We start from the raw sequence: 5,452 nt of genomic DNA on the forward strand, positions 1-5,452 counted from the left end.
GGCATCCACCAAAAATGCAAAATAAAGAAGAAAAAAAAAAAAGGGAAGGCCTGCTCTGGAGTCAGTGTTGATGGTGCAACATGACCAACTCTGTGGAAGTGGACCTGCTCCCTCTGGAGATATGAAAGACTCATTCAAAAGTAACAGAAATACAACGATTCTCAGTGTATTAATGGTAATAACAATATGATTTTACTCAATATTTGCCCCTAAATCTTCCTGAATAATACACACTAGACCTGTTGGTAGTGGCAGTAAGGTGTGGAACAACTGTAAAGAGACTGCTGATGGGAGTTCTTTGTGTTTTTGTGGAAGACAACAACATGTTAGTCTGAGGTGTTACTTGTGGTGTTGCTTTATCTAAACCTGAAGTTTGGGAATTGTTGGCACTTGTGAAAGAGCATTTGACACACTTGCCTATTCTTTATTTTAGTCAGCATCTCAGCAAAGAAAAAAAAAATGGGTGACAAGCTTGAAAGTGGCCCTGAGCTTGTTACCTTTTAATTAAGCCATGGATTGGTGCCCAAAAAGGCTGCCAAGCATGTTTGTTACAGAGTCCCAAAACACAAGAGTGTTAGTGTTGTGTGTGGGGCCTCCACTGAGCAAATCTCTTTCACTTGCTTTTGGTTACAGGTTGGACTCTCACAGGGCACAGGCAACACTTGTAACTGTTTGCTCCACATACAAGAGTGTGTTTAAAGTTAGTTCGATGTCTGCATCTGTGCATCTTCTCCCATGTGAGGACAATAAGATTTGTTCAGCTGCAGGTAGTATGCGGCTCTTTATCCCATCACATACCTTCGCTCTCGATCCCATCATGTTGCCATAACATCTGAATGTTCCCATCATGCCTGGATAATGTGTCAGTTGATTAAAATTACAGGGCTCAATAAAGCTGTCAGCTCTTCGACTGCCATAAATGTTTCAAGCAACTTTAATAGATTGATTTCGAAAGACTTCAACCTTTTAGCTACATGTAGCCCTGCTACAAAGTGAACTCCTTTTATTGTCTTGTGTTGCACATTAGTTTAACCGTGATTAAGGGCAGAGACAATATGGCTCAGCAGTCAAGGTCTGTGTTTGTGTGTGTGAGCCTGGGCTTGCTGCCATCTCTAGTATGAGATGTTGATGGATGGGTGTCACCTTGGCTCTCCCGGTGACAGATGCTAAGTTATGGGGCCACGGCAACACCAGTTTGTCATAACAATGTTTCAGAGAACCACAATGCACTGCTGTCCTGCTGCCCTTCAGGAGACAATCTGCTCCTTAACTGCACATATTAACATGCTGTCATCTTCGGCCGCTGTGGTAAACTGCATTTACATCAACATTTTAGGAATTAAGAGAAATTTGAATTAGTGCAAGAGCAACAAAAATGGATCATAATTTTAAGCAATAAAGGGGTCAAAGGTCAAAGCTATCCTAACTGCCTCATATTATTGTGGCCACAGGACGATACACTGGAACAGCTTACAGTCTGAAACAAGATGAAGTAGGCTGGTTAGCTTCAACAGAGCTGTGTATCAGTAACACTTTCCCCTCTGCTATCATCAAACCAGACTCGTTGTGTCCCAGAATCTATAGCCATGCTGGTGGCTCTTATGTTTTCATTATACCTGGATACTAGTGCACTGTTCACTCTTTGCTTTTAATTCCACCTGGTGATAACTAACATTATTAGAGCAAAGAAACAAGATCTTCCCCCATCGAGCTCCGTTACAAATGAGATGTCTGTTAAACTGCTGACAGACAGCAACATCACTTATGACTTCTATCATGATTTTTTTGTTTTTTGTTTGTTTATCATTGTATGTTTTATATTCGTACAACTTTCCTTGACAACTGTACAATACAAAGCCCAGTGGCAGAGTAGGAAGTAACAGGTGGGGTCAGCATGTTAATAAAGAAGTAAACCCAGAGGTAAGAAAACTGTGTTGGGATATGAGGCAGGCAAGCAATTCTTATTGAACTGAACCATCTTTAGGTTCAGAATCTAGTTCAATTTAAAATCTATGTAGTGGATCATGAGGCTGTACTTATGATGCATTCCATTTATTTCAGAAGTTGGAACAGGGAATTATTTCATATGAGTTGGGATACTATTCCTAGCTAGGTTAAGGATTGTTAGCTAGGTTGAGGTTGGTGTGGCTGACTTTCTGAGTGAGAAATTCAACTTTCGAGGGTGTTCTGGTTGAAAGTGCTGACTGGAAAACTCAGAAATTCCAAATTCAAATGGAACACATCATTAGGCACAGTGGTGCTTTGAGCGTAATACTAATGTTAGCATGCTAACATGCTATGTTGCCATGCATGATGTTCAGGAGGTATGTTTACCTGCTAAACAGATTTTACTCAAAGCCAAAAAAATGTCGAGCTCGTGATGGTTCTAGATGAAAAGTCAGGATCGTCAAAGTCAGTAAGATTCATCCACTGGGGAGCCAGGAGTGTTCCATCACAAAGTATTCAATAGTTGTTGTGATGTTCGAATCTGGACCAAAGCAGTAGGACTGACCAACATTGCATGCTGTTCCTAGCACAGCTGAAATGTGTATAAACGGACCAAAAGGGTTGTCGGATAGACCACCCATCAGACTGAGGCCTTTAAAGTAACCAGTGACTGATGTATATAGGCTATAACGACAACCTGCGGGTTGACTATAAAATTCCCCTGTGGTTGGCTGCCTGCAGACTAAACACATTATTATGGTGTTTTATCTACAGTCTGGCAGACTCTCACATCTCAAACCCAGATAACACCAAGGGAGGAGGCGGCGGGTGTCGTCCTGTATTATAGCAGGAGGTGTGATAGAGATGCAGACGAGGGAAGGCTGCGCTCGCTGACATGGAAGAATCCCTCTCTGTTCCCCTGTCGATCACAGGCTCCTTTTAAAAATCACTCCATTTTGTGAGTTGTTGAGTGAGGAGAAACTTTATAAACTGTGTTAAATGCCACCTGTGACAAATTGTTAAGTATCTGGGTTTTCATGTAATTTCAGCAAATGCTATAGATTGACTTCTGTCTTATTTGATGTAAAAAGTGGTGTGTTTGTCCCACTGTGTTTGACTTGTATTTATTCATACTCACATTCTTCTTGTTTGAACTTCTCCATACTATAGGCATCTTTGACTAATAAGCGATTGTTCTGTTTGCATAAAATGACAGAAGTCCACCGTGAGGATGTACACAGGTGGAGAGGAGGGCAGCTGCTCCATCACTGGGTGACGCTCCACATCCTGTGACTGGCTGGATTCTGTCTGCGATGCGGCTGCTGCTCCTGGAACATTGAGCCGGGAGGTAGGGCTTACATCATACAACTGTGGCAGGTGACACATGTCACACACAGGCACGGTCACTGGAGTCTGTGTGTGCGGCAGCTCCGTCACATCTGTCTGTGACAGGACCATCGTCCTCTGCAGCTCTCTGTGAGGTGAAGGCCACTGGTGACAAACGGCCTGTTAGATGCTGCAACACAGACACACACAGACGAAGACCAGTCTTCTAAAACCTTAAAAACACTATGAAAATAAGAAACCACTTCTTAAATCTGCATTAAACAACATTTTAATACTAATATTGAATCACTGACATTCATTTGAGTGAGTCAGTCTTTTTTTTTTCCTAACCTGATAAACAAGCTGTACCCTGGGGAAAATAAAGTCCCCAGATCACTGTTTGAAGCTTGAGAGGTGGAAGGGTCCACTGTTCCAGGAACCATCTCACTGAGCAAAGCTGTTTGGTTGGCATTAAAATGAAATCTAATTAAATGTACAACTGGTCATCTGTAATGATCCTGAACATCATGTTGGACATCTGAGTGAGCTGGTTTCTCCTCCACTGTCTCTTGTATTCATGTAAATGTTCAACTACTTGGACTCAGTACCTTGAACTATACCCTTTCTTGTTTGTAAAATCAGTGTAGTTTAACAATCAAATGCCATCTAGTTTCAACCACTTTTCAGGTAACAGTCCTCACCTTTGGCATCTTTTCTCCAATCCCTCCTCTGATTTTTGCCCTACACAAAAACAAACGTCTTAAATTCCACCTGATATCAGCCAATAAAAACAGTTTGCAGTGACACTTGTACAGTGACGGATGTGACGATGAAAACATGCATGAGTTGTGTGTGAGCGGTGTAGTTTTTAACGATGGACGTCTGTTGGCGTGGAGTTGTCTTTATCTGTCAGCCTGTTGGAAATATTTGGCATGCTCTTCCACTGACAGTGACTTCCACACAGATGGACAACACACTGTTCACTAGTACACACACACACACACATACACACTGTACACATGACTACAGCACTCACTGAACCACATTGTCAACAAAACATGTCAACCCACATGAAAAGGTACTAATCACTGTAAAAACAACCACACCTTATTTCTCTTGCACCTCAACTTCCACTTTGCTCAGCATTTTCTATCCATCTATCTAAAAGATGAGAATCACAATAAAGCTGTACAAGGTTTAAGTTCCAGGTTATGGTGACCAATCAATGAGACGACGTCACTAACACGACTGTTAGTGGAGATAAACCGGAGGCGGCGTGCCTTCAGCTCTCTGTAGAACACCCTTCACTGATATATTATTTCTTTATCTGTTGACCTTGCAGATTTATCTTGTGAGCACATGTAGGCTCACATGCTCCAGGGTGAGAACCAGGCTGGGGACTACTCGTGGGTTGTCTTTAAGGTGACATTTCCAAAATGTGATATTATATTATTATTTTGACGTTTGCTTTTCAGTTCCCTCTTATATGGCGTTAGTTTGTCACTGATCGTTGCGGCCGCTTGTTTCCACCAGGACACTTGAGGTGTTGCACAGACATGACGAGCCCTCTGGCTTTCCCTCTGGCGCCACCATGAGGTCATTGTTTGGGGCTTCGAGCGAGACGGCTCAACAACTGTTGATCGACTGCTGTGAAATGTGGCTCAGATGTTCATTTTTGCCTCAGGATGAATTGTAATCACTTCACAGAGGAAGGAGACCTGATCACATCTTTTATTTCAAGAGGTAAAAGCGGGAATACCACAGAGCAGAAATACTGTTACAAATAAAAGCTAAGCATTCAAAAATGTTTACTTACTGTTTATATTTGTACATAGTATGTATGTACAAGTCTGTTCTTCTATTTCTTACATTCTAATTATTTTCGTTCATTTGTTACTAACATTATTGCTTGTTGTGAAACTGAACTGTCCCTCGGATGCTGTTACACACAAATTTCCCACTTTGCGGGACTAATAAAGGAACTCTGGTTCTGATTCTGATATTACCAAAAGTATTAGCTTAACAATTAATTGTTAAATTCATTATGCTTGCATTGTAACTGTTGATCCATTAATATCAACATTACTTCAGTAGAGCAGCTAATAAAGGTGGGCAATTAACGTATTTGTATTAACTTACAAAAATACATATTAATTAGTTAATTCATAAGTTTATTAAT

General features: G+C 41.3%; 1 long non-coding RNA gene across 1 annotated transcript; it reads left to right on the forward strand.

Moving 5' to 3' along the window:
- Positions 1-1,812: 1,812 nt before the first annotated feature.
- LOC119018525 lies at positions 1,813-5,199 on the forward strand. The gene is made up of 5 exons (XR_005074777.1): positions 1,813-1,920; positions 2,722-2,905; positions 3,164-3,295; positions 4,616-4,695; positions 4,807-5,199. It is a non-coding gene; the product is annotated as an uncharacterized LOC119018525 (long non-coding RNA).
- The last annotated feature ends 253 nt before the right edge of the window (positions 5,200-5,452 follow it).

The sequence above is a fragment of the Acanthopagrus latus genome, chromosome 4 (genome assembly GCF_904848185.1).
Source record: "Acanthopagrus latus isolate v.2019 chromosome 4, fAcaLat1.1, whole genome shotgun sequence".
Classification (NCBI taxonomy): Eukaryota; Metazoa; Chordata; class Actinopteri; order Spariformes; family Sparidae; genus Acanthopagrus; species Acanthopagrus latus.